This window comes from Lithobates pipiens, unplaced genomic scaffold (genome assembly GCF_037356315.1).
Source record: "Lithobates pipiens isolate NorthernLeopardFrog02 unplaced genomic scaffold, aLitPip1_a1.2 Scaffold_18, whole genome shotgun sequence".
Classification (NCBI taxonomy): domain Eukaryota; kingdom Metazoa; phylum Chordata; class Amphibia; order Anura; family Ranidae; genus Lithobates; species Lithobates pipiens.
The window spans coordinates 374,525,920-374,541,545 of NW_027507758.1; positions in this window are offsets into that span (position 1 = coordinate 374,525,920).

The window sequence follows — 15,626 nt, forward strand, 5'->3', positions numbered from 1 at the left end:
TAGAGCTGCACCGTGCCATAGGACACTCCCTGATTCACAATTATTTATTCTGTTTCTGTCTCGTGGAGTTTACAATCTAAAGCTGGCCATACACTTGTATGTTTTCCAATCATACGAAAATGGATGCAAAAATTCTCACTACGTTTGATAATTGACAAATACAATTCGATCGTACTTAAAGCGGTAGTAAACCGCGCTGGGTGTTTTTTTTTTTTTAAACCTGAAAGGCAATGTCATAATGTGCTAGTATGCATTGCATACTAGCACATTATGTGAAACTTACTTGAAAATAAAGCCTTCCAGCGGCGCGATGTCACCGCTGAAGGCGCTCCCATCTTTGCATGGTATTCCTTTCCGGTTCGCGGACTCCGGCTTTGTGACTGGCAGAAGCCGCGAGGACATCACAGGGGGTGGGGGGCAAGAGCTGCAGTTTACAGCACAGGACTAAGTCACCGGCTGCATCTACAGTAAATATCTCCTAAACAGCGCACGTTTAGGAGATATTTACAATACCTATAGGTAAGCCTTATTATAGGCCTACCTATAGGTACAAGTCAGTTAATACGCTTTTTTGTATGCTTTGAGGGCCAGTTCACACCATAGAAATGCAGTCCAGATGCCTTTCTGCATGTGTGTTTTTTATGCGTTCCAGTGCATTTTTGGTGTGTTTTTGATGCGTTCCAGTGCATTTTTCCCCCCTATTTTTTCTTAACTTTAAGGACCACACCATAGAAATGCAGTCCGGATGAGTTCCATATGTTTTTGATGCAGTCCAGTGCATTTTTCCCCCCTCTTTTTTTTTATTTATTTTTTAACAGGTAAGCCTCCTCTTTTTTATTACCATTAACCACTTGACAACTGGGCACTTAAACACCCTTAATAACCAGACCAATTTTCAGCTTTCAGTGCTCTCACAATTTGAATGACAGTTACTCAGTCATGCAACACTGTACCCATATGAAATTTTCGTCCTTTTTTTCACACAAATAGAGCTTTCTTTTGGTGGTATTTGATCGCCTCTGGGTTTTTTATTTTTTGTGCTATAAATGAAAAAATACCAAAAATTTTGTAAAAAAATGCTTTTTTCTTCATTTCTATTAATTTTTTTTGTAAATAAGTAATTTTTCTTCATAAATTTGGCCAAAAATGTATACTGCTAAATATCTTTATTAAAAATAACCCAAATTAGTGGAAATTTTTTATTCTCTGTGAAAGTTATAGGGTGTACAAGCTATGGTGCCAATCGCTGAAAATGTATCAATTTGATCACATCTGATGTACTGACAGCCTATCTCATTTCTTGAGACCCTAACAAGCCAGTAAAGTACAAACCCCCCCCCCCCCCAAATGACCCCATTTTGGAAAGTAGACATTCCAAGGTATTTAGTACATGGCACAGTTAGTTTTTTGAACTTGTCATTTTTTTCCCACAATTCTTTGAAAAATGAAGATTTTTTTAAATTTAATTTTTTTTCACACCAAATTGTCATTATAACAGGTTATTTCTCTCACACAGCATGTACATTCAACAAATGAAACCCCAAAATAAATTCTGCTGCTCCTCCTGAGTACGGCAATACCACATCTGTGAGACTTTTACACAGCCTGGCCACATACACACACCCAACATTGAAGTAGCAACTTCAGGCGTTCGAGGAGCATAAATTACCCATCTAATCTCTCAACCACCTATTACACTTTTGAAGGCCCTGGAGCACCAGGACAATAGAAACGCCCACAAAGTGACCCCATTTTGGAAAGCAAACACCCCAACGTATAATCTATGAGGCATAATGAGTCCTTTGAATGGTTCATTTTTTTCCCAAAGTTTTGGAAAATGTGGAAAAAAAATGAAAATGCATTTTTTTTACAAAAAGTTGTCCATTTATAAGATATTTCCAACACATAGCATGTACATAGCAAAAATGACACCCCAAAACATATTCTGCTACTCCTCCTGAGTATGGCGATACCACATGTGTGAGACTTTTACACAGCCTGGCCACATACACAGGCCCAACATTGAAGTAGCAACTTCAGGCGTTCTAGGAGCATAAATTACCCATCTAATCTCTCAACCACCTATTACACTTTTGAAGGCCCTGGAGCACCAGGACAATGGAAACGCCCACAAAGTGACCCCATTTTGGAAAGCAAACACCCCAACGTATAATCTATGGGGCATAATGAGTCCTTTGAATGGTTCATTTTTTTCCCAAAGTTTTTGGAAAATGTGGAAAAAAAATCAAAAATGCATTTTTTTTTACAAAAAGTTGTCCATTTATAAGATATTTCCAACACATAGCATGTACATAGCAAAAATGACACCCCAAAATATATTCTGCTACTCCTCCTGAGTATGGCGATACCGCATGTGTGAGACTTTTACACAGCCTGGCCACATAGAGGCCCAACATCTTAGAAGCATCATCAGGTGTTCTAACATAACTTGCGCATCCAATTTCCTTACAATCTATCACATTTTTGAAGGCCCTTCATATTTCTAACATAGCACGTACATACCAAGTAAGGGGTAAACAAAAAATTACCTGTGGTTTTAGTAGTCCAATTGTCCACAGGAGAGCCCTGATCCAGGCAGCAGGCAGGGACGTGGTTAGCGACAGTGAATGGAATTGTCCAGGCAGCAGGCAGGAATATTGTCCATCCTGGTAGTAAGCAGGAACATGGTCCAAGTAGCAGGCTATGAAATAATGGGGAAAGGGGTAGAGGCTTCTCCCGCCCAAATCTCTTTGAAGCCTCTGAGTCTCCAGTCCCTAATTCGGGAATAAGAAAACTAAAAAATTAGTTTTCTTCATCCAGAAAAACTATTCTGGAGCCCCTCACATATGTGAGACCCCTTTTGTTCCCACTAGCATAGCAGGGTAAAAGATCAATCCAAGAGGCAGGCAAAAAACGTGGTCAAACAGTCCATGGTCAGTTCCAGAGAAGGCAGAGGCAGGTACAGTTTAGCGCTAGGCAGAAGCGTGGTCGTATAACAGGCCAGGGTCAGTTCCGGAGAAGGCAGAGGTATGTTTAGCGTTAGGCAAAAGCTTGGTCGTATAACAGGCCAGGGTCAGTTCCGGAGAAGGCAGAGGTATGTTTAGCGTTAGGCAAAAGCTTGGTCGTATAACAGGCCAGGGTCGGTGTCGGAAGAAGGCAGAGGTATGTACAGTTCAGTGCAGTGGCATAAGGGGTGTGGAGGAAAATGACAGGAAATGAGAATTACGTTTACCATACTTCCCTAATAATGTAGAGAAGTATGGTAACGGCGGAAGCATTCACCTATACAGAGGCCTGGTTGGGAAGGACAATCGGGACAATAAAATGTGGTGTCTCTTCTAATTCCTCCTCTGGAGCACACCCGGCATTTTTTCTGACGTCTGCAGCCTGTTTCATGGGGGGGGATTTTGTCAGGAAAGTGGCGTTCGTGGAGTCTGCTCACACAATCAGAGCGAATAGTTTCTGGTGGGCCTTCAGGGTACAAAAGGGCGGAAATAACTTCTTCTTGGTAGTACAAATAGGATACGGGGTTCTCTGTAGATTTTTGGTAAAGAACATAAGTGTTATACATGGCCAAACTGAAAAGATAAATGGACACTTTTTTATACCAGTGGCGGGATTTTCTTGTGGGAAGGTATGGTTCAATCATCTGATCGTTAAAGTCCACTCCTCCCATAAACAAATTGTAATCATAGATGCCGGCTGGTTTCTGGATTGGGCCGTTTCTTCTGGAGACTTCTATGTAGGTGTCATTATGGATTGTCGTCAGCATGTGGACGTTTCGTTTGTCCCTCTACTTGACAGCCAATAGCTCCTGGTTCCGCAAAGATGCCGTCTCCCCTTGTTGTAGCCTTTCATTGACGAGTTTTTGCGGGAAGCCCTTTCTATTGGCTCTCACTGTACCACATGCTGGGGTGTCTCTCCGGTGAAGATTGCGGAAGAGGGGCAAGCTCGTATAAAAATTATCCACATAAAGATGGTATCCCTTTCCAAGGAGTGGATAGACAAGCTGCCAGACCACTCTTCCGCTGGCTCCAATGTACTCTGGGCATTCAGGGGGGTGCAGTTGGGAGTCCTTCCCTTCGTACACCAGGAAGGAGTAGATGTATCCCGTGGCTCGGTCACAAAGTTTGTACATTTTAACCCCATATCGGGCCCTTTTGCTGGGGATAAACTGTTTGATGCCAAGCCTGCCTGAGAATTTTACAAGGGACTCATCCACGGAAATATTCTGTTCGGGGGTATATAATTGGGGAAATTTTTCAGAGAAATAATTTAGGAGTGGCCGAATTTTAAATAGTTTGTCAAAAGCTGGGTCATTTCGGGGAAGGCACTGGGTGTTGTCATTGTAGTGGAGGAACCGCATAATCATTACGTATCGTGATCTTGGCATAAGGGATGAGAAGAGTGACATGTGGTGGACAGGTTTGGTAGACCAATAGGAGTACAATTGTTTTTTTTTTTTGAAAGTCCCATAGAAAAAGTTAGGCCTAAGAAAATTTTGAATTCCTCTACAGTTAGGTCTCTCCACTGAAAGGGACGGGCATAACTAGAGCCAGGGTTGCTTACTATGTGCTGCTGTGCGTAGAGGTTGCACTAGGCCACAATGGACGATAGTAAGTCTTCGGTGAAAGCCAAATGAAAAAAATCTAGCATTGAAAAATCATCGGTGTTCACCTGGACACCTGGCTGGCCGGTGAAGGGGGGGATATTTGCTTCTCCGGAATTAGAGGGCAGCCACAGGGGGTGTTGAAGGGCATAGGGAAGGCTGGCATGGCCCCTATTCGAGGTGGACAGCACTGCTCTCGGGACTGCTCTCGAGGTGGACGGCACTGCTCTCGGGGTGGACGGCACTACTCTCGGGGTGGACGGCACTACTCTCGGGGTGGACGGCACTGCTCTCGGGGTGGACGGCACTGCTCTCGGGGTGGACGGCACTGCTCTCGAGGTGGACGCCACTGCTCTCGATGTGGACGGCTGTGCTCTAGAGGTGGACGGCTCTGCACTGCTGGTAGTAGGCTGCTGCTCCACGCCAGAACGCATTCTTTTCACGGGCACATATTCCTCTTCTGATTCAGTATCAGACCCGCTGCTTGTAACGGGTTCATAGGCAGAATCCGAATCGGACAGAGAATCAGAGAGCTCCGCGCTGCTCTCATCAGTTATACTTAGAAGCTGGTAGGCCTCCTCGCTAGTAAAATATTTTTTTGCCATACTGGTGGCTGGTGAGGCTGCACTGGTGGGCACAGGTGGCACTGGTGGGCACAGGTGGCACTGGTGGGCACAGGGGGCACTGGTGGACACAGGTGGCACTGGTGGACACAGGCGGCACTGGGCACTATAGTGGCTTTGGTTGCACTGGTGTGGCTCTGGTGGCACTGATTAGCACACAGATGGCACTGGTGGGCACACAGATGGCACTGGTGGGCACACAGGCGGCACTGGGGGGCACAGGCGGCACTGGTGGGCACAGGCGGCACTGATGTCACTATAGTGGCTTTGGTTGCACTGGTGTGGCTCTGGTGGCACTGAGTAGCACACAGATGGCACTGGCGGGCACAGGCGGCACTGGCGGGCACAGGCCGCACTGGTGGGGCACAGGCGGCACTGGTGGGGCACAGGCGGCACTGATGTGGCACTGATGGGCACAGGTGGCACTGATGGGCACAGGTGGCACTGGTGTGGCACTGGTGTGGCACTGGTGTGCACTGTAGTGGCACTGGTGTGGATCTGGTGGCACAGGGGTGGCACAGGTGGCACAGAGGTGACAGATGGCACAGAGGTGACAGATGGCACTGTTGTGGCACTGCTGATCACTGTTGTGGCACTGCTGGGCACTGTTGTAGCACTGCTGGGCACTGCTGGGGCACTGCTGGGCACTGCTGGGCACTGTTTTATACACTCACTCGTCACTCGATAGCTCTCCTCTCCTCTCACGCTGCATCGGTGTGAGGAGAGGAGAGAGATGAACTTTTCATGACCCCATGACGTTTTTGTTTACATTTTGTGATCGCTCCGTCATTGGACGGAGCGATCACGTGGTAAAGGACCGCTGCTATTGGCCCTTTACCGCGATCCGTGTTGCGCCGGGTCCCGTGAACCCGGCGAGCACGGATGTTCCAGTGTGCGCGCCCGAGGGGGCGCGCAGGAACGATTCTCCGGGAGGACGTCATATGACGGCCTCCCAGAGATAACAAACCGACCTGTAGCCGTCATTTGGCTATAGGCCGGTTATTAAGTGGTTAAGAGCCAGTTCACATGCATTCCAGATGCTTTTCTGCATGTGTGTTTTTGACGTGTTTTTGATGCATTTTTGATGCATTTTTAATGCAGCCCAGTCCATTTTCCCCTCTTTTCATAACATTAAAGAAAGACATGGGTGTCCCAGTGTGTTTTTTTTTTTTGGTGCGTTTAGATGCGTTCCATTGCATTTTTGATGTGTTTTAACACATTCCAGTACAGTTCAGTGTAGGAAAAATGCATGTTCTATTTTTGTTATTTTGGAACAGTAAACAATGGTATGAACTAAGCCATTGAAAATCATATAACCTACTTTCCATGCATTTATGATGCAGAAAAAAAATGCACTGGACTGCATGTGGCCTGAACTAGTCCTAAATAAGGACGTGTGTTTCAGTGCACTTTTGATGCTTTTAGGACCAGTTTACACCACGTGCAGTCCAGTGCGTTTTGTTTTCTGTATCAAAAACAAATGGAAATCAGGTTATATGATTTTCAATGGCATAATTCACACCAGTGTTTACAGTTCCAGTGCGTTCCAGTTCCAGAAAAAAAGTAGAACATTCTGCATTTTTTCTGCCCTTGACTTTTCTGGAATGCTATAAAACGCATTAAAAATACACTGGGATGCACCTAAATGCACAAAAAACGCACCAGTGCTTACTGTTACAGTGCCTTCCAGTTCCAGAAAAAAGTAGAACATGCTGCATTATTCCTGCACCGGACTGTACTGGAACGTGGAAAAAAAATCTAGAACGCACCTAAACGCAACTAAACGCACCAAAAAAGCACTGGAACACCCATGTCTTTATTTAGGGCCAGTTCACACTACATGTAGTCCAGTGCATTTTTTTCTGCATCAAAAATGCATGGGAAGTAGATTATATGGTATTTAATAGCATAGTTCACACCAGTGCTTGTAGTTTCAGTGCGTTCCAGTTCCAGAATAAAAAAGTAGAACATAGTTACATAGTAGGGGAGGTTGAAAAAAGCCACAAGTCTAGAAATTGCAACCCATGTGTGTGATTATATGTCAGTATTACATTGTATATCCCTGTATGTTGCAGTCGTTCAGGTGCTTATCTTATAGGGGGGGGCCTCTCCCGCCATCAATAAAAGTTAATCCGCCGCAGAGACCACTTTTTAACTGAAAGCGAACCGCTCGCTGAAGAAGAGGATACTGGGGTTATGGCAGCTAGCTGCTACCATAACAACGATATTCCTCTTCAGAGTAGGCGGGCGGTCCATAAGTAGTTCTATCCAGTGCAGAAAAAATGCAGCACGCTCTACTTTTTTTTCTGGAACTGGAACGCACTGAAACTGCAAGCACTAGTGTGAACTATACCATTAAAAACCATATAACCTACTTGGATAGTAGGTTATATGTTTTTTAATGGCATAGTTTACACCAGTGCAGTCAGTTCCACTGCGTTCCAGTTCCAGAAAAAAAGCATGAATTAAAGGGGAGGGCCAGCTGAAATTTTTTTTTTTTTAAAGTCAGCAGCTACAAACATTGTAGCTGCTGACTTTTAATAAGTGTACTTACCTGTCCAGGGCGCCCGCGATGTCGGGCACCTGAGGCCCGTCCCTCGGCTCTCGGGTCCCGGCGCCGCCATTCTATCTAAGGGAAACAGGCAGTGGAGCCTTGCGGGTTCACTGCCCATTTCCTACTGTGCATTAGCGAGTTGCGCAGCGCTTTGTGAATGGGGCGCGCTGTGTTCTGGGGCACACACAGTTCCCAGAAGACACCGCGCCCCATTTCCCAGAAGACAATGCGAGGAGGAGAAGACTGATGATCACCAAGGAGTAGGAAGAGGCAGATTAGGACAATCTGCCTAGCAAAAGGCATTTCTGGTAAGTTTAAAAAAAACGGAAAATTTATGTCAAATACTTACCGTAATTTTCCTTTCCTGATGGACTCCATGGCAGCCTACGTGTGGGTTTAGTCCCGCCTCCATTACCCTATAGGACGACACTCCCATAAATCTTTGCTCCCTGCCAGAGGCCGTGTTCGGTAACTATCCTACTCCAGCCATTTGGGAGGGAACTCCTGCTGCCATGGAGTCCATCAGGGAAGGAAAATTACGGTAAGTATTTGACATAAATTTTCCGTTTTCCTGACAGACTCCATGGCAGCCTACGTGTGGGAAATAACTCGCCAAGACACACCCGGGTGAACGAGGTGAACGCCACCAGGAATGCAGTTTTCAAGGTGAGTTCTCTGATGGAAAGAGCCTTACTGAGAAGAGAAAAGAAGTCCAGATCTAGAGGCAGATCCCATTTAGGGAATCTGGGTTTTTTCTGGGGTCTCTATCTTACTGCGCCTTTGAAGAACTGCTGGATAAGGGCATGCTTAGCCCACTGAACCCCTGTAAATGCGGAAATAGCCGAGACGTCTTGAACTGTGGGTGAAACGTAGGAACTGGTTCTGGAGGACACATAAGATACAAATTTGGCCCAGATCCATTCATACACCTTATTAGTACTTCTTCTCCTTGCACTTAAGAGGGTGGAAATGGCTTCCTTAGGACACCCTAGTGCTTCCAGCCTTCCCCTCTCAAGAACCAGACCCTCAACTGAAGGTGAGCCGGACATGGATGGAGAATCGACCCCTGGGAGAGCAGGTCCCGTCTGGATGGAAGAAGAACTGGGTCCCGAAAGCTGAGGAGGGATAGGAGAGGAAACCAAGGCCTGTTGGGCCAATGCGGAATTATTGCCAACATTTCCACTTCTTCCCATCTGAGTCTCTTCAGGAACTGAAAGATAATTGGAATCAGAGGGAAGGCGTATGCCCTGTGGAGCCACCACTGCTCTGTTAGGGCATCTATCCCGTAGGCCTGCGGATCCTTGAACCTTGAATAAAACCTTGTTAGCTTCCTGTTGAAACGGGAGGCGAAGAGATTCACTTCTGGAGACATCCCCAGGGATAGAACCCACTGAAACACATCTTCGTGAAGGGTCCACTCGTTGTCCAAGTGGACTCGTGATAGAAAGTCTGCTTGGACATTGAGAACTCCAGGCACATAAGCTGCTGTTAGGTTGGCCAGATTCCTCTGGGCCCAACGCATTATTGGATCCACTTCCCTCAGCAGAGACCGACTTCTGGTGCCCCCTTGCTTCCTTATGTATGCAACCGCAGTCGTATTGTCCAGCCTGAGGACTACGGATGCACCCACTATCAGATGCGGAAATGCCAACAGCGCTAGGAAGGCTGCTCGAAGTTCTAACACATTTGACACTATTCCCCGAGAGGAAAAGACCCAAATTCCCTGAGCCACTTCCGATAGACAATGTGCCCCCCAGCCCTTGTTGCTGGCATCTGATGTCACTGAGATCCATTTGATAGGAAGAAGAGAGTGGCAATTCAATAGGTTCTCCCGACGAAGCCACCAAAGGAGGGAACCTCTCATGGTCTGAGTAATCTCGATGGACTGGACCTTTTCTCCCGACCATTGGCGAAGAAAACCCATTTGAAAGGGGCGCATCCTCCACTGTGCCCACTTCACCATCGGTATAGTAGACACCATGGTGCCTATGATCTTTAGGCAATGAAGAGCACTGAGACGAGACGAAGAGAGAGCCAGGTGGATCCTGTCCCGTACTACTGCAATCTTCTCCTCGGGCAGAGAGATGGTACCTTTTGCCGTATTGAACAGGGCGCCGAGGAACACGAGAGACTGTGTAGGAACTAACTGGCTTTTCTCTAAATTCAGGAGCCACCCGAATTCCTTGAGCGTTGCGATGACTTGATCCCTGTGTTTCAAGAGACAATCCTTGTCCTGAGCAAGAAGAAGCAAATCGTCCAGATAATGATGAATCCGGATTTTCCTGACTCTCAACAATGCTACGACTGCTAGAAGGACCTTCGAGAATGTGCGAGGGGAGGTTGACAGACCGAAAGGAAGGCAGGTAAACTGTAAATGAAGCTGGCCAATGGAGAAACGAAGAAACTGTTGGCACTCTGTGGCCACTGGGACGTGAAAATAGGCGTCTTTGAGGACTATTGAGACAAGCCAGTCCCCTGGCTGCACTGAATGTTGAATCGTGGACAGCGTTTCCATTTTGAATTTCTCCTTTCTTATGAAGCGATTTAGACGCGTCAAGTCTATTACGGGTCTCCATGTACCGTTCTTTTTCTGGACCAGGAAAAGAGGGGAATAAATTCCCATGCCGCGTTGGTTGTCTGGAACAGGAATAGCGGCGCCTTGATCCAACAAAGATTTTATGTAGGTTAGAAGAATTTGTCTTTTTTCTTCCGACTTTGGAATGTATGTGGGAACACACTTGAGTTTGGGGACACTGCTGAACGACCACGTGTGCCCGGAGGAAACCGCCTTGACGGTCCAAAAGTCCTGGATCAAGGCCGCCCAGACGTGCCGAAAGTGGAACAAACGAGCTCCTACCCGGACCGCCTGGACGGGCCCGATCTCAAAAGGACTTAGTAGGCTCCTTTTCCCCCATCGAACTGCCCTTTGCAGATTTTTTGAGAGATGTCTGTCTGGACCTCCAAGATCTGGAAAATTCCCGTCCAGGCTTGTAAGTGCGTGCCTCCCTGGCACAATCTTGACCCTGCTTTCTTGGGAACGATCTCCTTTGATTCTGCAGGCACCTATCCTGGGGGAGAAACCCCGACTTACCCCCAGTGGCTCAAGTTATAGCGCTATACAGCTTATTGCCAAAAAGGGAAGAACCATCAAAAGGAATACGGCACCAAACCTGCTTAGAAGCGGGATCGGCTAGCCAAGGACGGAGCCACAGGGCACGCTTGGCAGTTACAGATGAGAGCATAACTCAAGCCACCAGTCGGATAATATCGATCGAGGCCTCTCCTAAGAAGGCTGAAGCCAGTCTTAGTTCTTGAATGGGAGAACTCTTGGCCAGATCTTCAGAAACATTCCTGAGTGTTTCATCAACACTATCGGACCAAACTTCCATCGTTCTAGACAGAGCCACTAAGGCCAGGGCCGGCTTACAGACCATGCCAGCCGTAAGATAGATCCTCTTCAGGTCAGAATCAATTCTCCTATCCAGAGCGTCCTTAAAAGAGACTGTGTCCTCAAGAGGAAGGGTCACATGTCTGACCAATCTCATTACCGCCGCATCCACTAGAGGGGAAGACTCCAAATTTTTAACTTCTTCCTCCTTAAAAGGGTAAAGTCTCTGAATCTTAGATAGAAGAGAATTCTTTTTCTCTACCTTACTCCACTCATCCGAGATCACTTCTCCCAACTCTGAGAGGAAAGGGAAGCTAATACGCTCCTTCTTTAACTGCTTAAAAAACTTTCTTTGTTTCGCCAGGGCCACTACCGGCTCTTCCCAGTTCAGTGTTTCCTTGATGGCTTTGACCAAGGGAGGGAGCAGGGCAAAGTCAAAACCCGAACCAGACTCTTCCTCCTCAGATTCACTCTCTGAGAGGACAGCAGACGGATGGGTAGGCAACGAGGAATCCCATGTGTCCTGGGCCTGAGCATCCCTCCCCGGAGACCTTGGAGACTCTATGGGAGACAACTGGGGGGCTTCAAATTTCTTTAGACTGTCCTTGACCAATCTTTCCACCATAGACTTCAGCTGTTGTTCAGAGTCACTCCTTTCACCCGTCGCTTTAACATAACAGGCATCACAAAGAGACTTGTCAGCAGGAACCTGCGTCCTGCACCCCCAGCATAAACCTTCAGCTGCGTGACCTGGGCAGGCTGTTGAAGGGCGGGAAGATTCCCGGCTACGGAGACTGGTTCTCATGTCGTCTGGATCTGGAAGAGGAATGCCGGCGGTGGGACTTAGACGAATCACTTCCTCGGTGAGAACTCCGTCGCTGTGTAGACCTAGAAGGGCTGAAAAAGGGAAAAACCCAGCAGTGTTAGTGGAACATTCCCTAATGTTCCACTGCCCCCCCCCCCCCCCCCGGCAGGTAACCCAAAAAAAAAAGTACCTTCTCCGAGAGGGCTGGCCACTAGCAGGCGGTGAGGCATCCAAAGGATTCATCAGGGCTGGAGATAAAACAGCCTCAATTAAACACAGAAAACAGCTAAGGAGGCAGAGATAAACTGACCTTAACAGAGACACATACCTAATGCTGAAAAACCAGGGCTCAGGAATGGCACTGCAGGCTTTACAAGTATCCCAGAATCACTGCAAGTTGTTTTCTGTTTTTAAAACTGCCGCCTTAATGACGTCACGAATTTCGTCATAATGTCGGTATTTACATATAAACACAGGGTCTGCAGGTGAGTCATCTGTACACAACAATAGGGCAGAGCTGGGCAGCATTAGTAACAGAACTTCACCCTGAGATATCAGGGCAAAGCATGGGACTAAAACCTCAAGGGATGGCAGAACTTTAAACTGAGATAGTTGGCAAGTATGAGACAGCTTCTTTGGGCCCGACAACAAGGACAGGGACCAGGGCAGCTGCCCCTTTTTCCCTGCCTTAAAAATGGCCCTGGTGTGTTCTGGCGTGCAGGGAAAGAGCAAGATAGGCAGGGATAGTGTTCTTTTCCCAGGCATCTGCAGGAGTTAAAGTGGGTGTTGTGTGCCTCCAGCACAGTATACACCTGTATCTACCCATTTTTGCTGGTGTTCTCTAATATAGGCATCTGCAGGAGTTAGTGGGTGTTGTGTGCCTCCAGCACAATATACACCTGTATCTACCCTTTTTTGCTGGTGTTCTCTAATACAGGCATCTGCAGGAGTTAGTGGGTGTTGTGTGCCTCCAGCACAGTATACACCTGATGACACCCGTTATTGCTGGTGTTGTCTGTTGCATATCTTGCATATTAGCCTTTAAAATTAGCACTTTTGATTTTGAACGTTCGAGTCCCATAGACTTTAATAGGGTTCTAAAGTTCATACAAATTTTTGGTCCGTTCGAAGGTTCTGGTGCGAACCGAACCGGAGGTGTTCGGCTCATCCCTACTGCAGTCTAAAGTGAACATTGATCTGACCCCACTACTGATCAGAAAATCAAATGTTTCTTAAAGGGTAAGTTCACCTTTACAGAAAAATCTGTAAGGTGAACTTACACTGGGCCCCCTCCCCATCCCCCCCAGTCCCACTGACCTGGAGTCCAGAGATCACCCACTCTGACACATCGTACAGTCGCTTTACCGCTCCGGGGATTAGAAATGTCCTCAGCTTGTTCTCCTAAACATACCCTGTAAAGTTACGTATAGGAGGCATTCTAATTCGTTGGTGCCATCACATGGGCGGCGCCCGTCCTGTCAGTTCTGGAGAAGAGGAGAGAAAGCCGCTGGGATTTTAAATCCCCAGACCGATAATGCGGCTATCTGATGTGTCAGAATGGGTGATCGCGGGACTCCAAGTCAGCGGGACCAGGTGCAATGGGCTGGGGGTCCAGTGGAAGTTCACCTTATAGATTTTCTGTAAATGTAAACTTACATTTTAAATGAAAAATGTTGAGGGAAATTTCACCAGAGTTAGGCCAGCTTTATTTTCCACATCTCACATACTAGGGCAGGTCCGGATCTAGCCTGTCTGATATGAGGATGCAGTAAAAAATGTCAGGGGGCAGGGAATGGGAGGTCAGCAGGACAGTGTACAGGGGCCAGCAGGGCAAAAGATAGAGTTAGCAGTATGTATGGCAATGTCCAGAGGCTATTGGTTTGTAGGGTAGTGTACAGGGGTCAGCGGTGCAGTATACGGGGGTCAGTAGGACAAAAGATAGAGTTAGCAGTCTGTATGGCAGTGTCCAGAGGCCATTAGTTTGTAGGGCAGAGGACACAGGGAAGCAGGGAAGCAGGGAAGTGTACAGGTGGTCAGCAGGGCAGAGGACACAGGGAAGCAGGGCAGTGTACAGGGGGTCAGCAGGGCAGAGGATAGGGTCAACCAGTGTCCACCATGGGTGGGGGGGGGGGGTTTAGAGGCAAGACCTGCTGCAGAACATGTGAAAGGGTCCCTCCTCCTCCTGTGTCTGTGTGCCAACACTGCTTAGTTCTGCCAGTACAGCCTCCTTCCCCGGTGATGCATTCTGGAGATGCAGCTTTCTGTGTTTCTGTGCTCGGTGTCTGGGACCCTCTCTTCTGCTGATTATCCAAGAGAGAGGGAGAGAGACAGAGGGGCTACACAGGGAGCGAGAACGGCCAGGGACCCCACTGAACCGCAGAACGTGAAAGGATCCCACTGTGGGACTGTTATAAAGGGCCCTGCGATTGGAGTAAATGGCCCCCGGGATCAGTGGAAAGGGCCCCAGGGTGGGAGGGAAGGGTCCCTGGGACCAATGACAAGGTCCCTACGACGGAGGTCAGGGAGGTCCTTCATGGTTTACTGCACCGGGGCTCTGAAGGTTCTAGTTATGCCTCTGGGGTCATTTATTTGTAGGTCAGTGTACTGGGGTTATCAGGGCAAAGGATATGGTCAGAAGTTTGTCGGGCAGTGTACAGAGGCTAATAGTTCGTAGGGCAGTGTACAGGGGTCATCAGGGTAGAGGGCAGCAGGGCAGTGTACAGGGGGTCAACAGGGTAGTTTACAGGGGTCAGCAGGTTAGAGGGCAGTGTACAGAGGGTCAGCAGGGTAGAGGGCAGCAGGGCAGTGTACAGTGGTCAGCAGGGTAGAGGAGAGGGCAGCAGGGCAGTGTACAGGGAGTCAGCAGCGTAGAGTGCCGCAGGGCAGTGTATAGGGGGTCAGCAGGGTAGAGGGCCACAGGGCAGTGTACAGGGGGTCAGCAGGGTAGAGGGCAGTGTACAGGGACAGCAGGGTAGAGGGCAGTGTACAGTGGTCAACCGTTTAGAGGGCAGCAGGGTAGTGTGCAGGGGGTCAGCAGGGTAGAGGGCAGCAGGGCAGTGTACAGGGGTCAGCAGGGTAGAGGGCAGAAGGGCAGTTTACAGGGGGTCAGCAGGGTAGAGGGCAGCAGAGCAGTGTACAGGGGAACAGGGTAGAGGGCAGCAGGGCAGTGTACAGGGTGGAGGACAGGGGTCAGCAGGGTTGAGTATAGGGATCAGCTAATACGAGGACTGGGGTCAACAGATCATATAACAGGGATCATTGCTGGCAGGGCAAAGGACAGGGGTCAATGCTGGCAGGGCAGAGGATAGGGGTCACCTTTGGCAGGACAAAAGACAGGGGTCACCTCTGGCAGGACAAAAGACAGGGGTCACCACTGGCAGGACAGAAGACAGGGGTCACCGCTAGCAGGACAGACGACAGAGGTCACTGCTGGCAGCACAGAGGACGGAGGCCATTGCAGCAGGGCACTTGTCAGAGCTTTTCATCTCCCTGCATTGCACACAGTCAGGGCTCAGGCAGCAGAGCTCCTCCTCCTTCACACACTACACATAGCTGAGATTGCATTATCCTACACTTAGCTATGATCTGCACAGTGTGTAGCTGGTTGCAGCATTTACTTCTTAGTTTAGGCATGCAGGCAGGAGGGT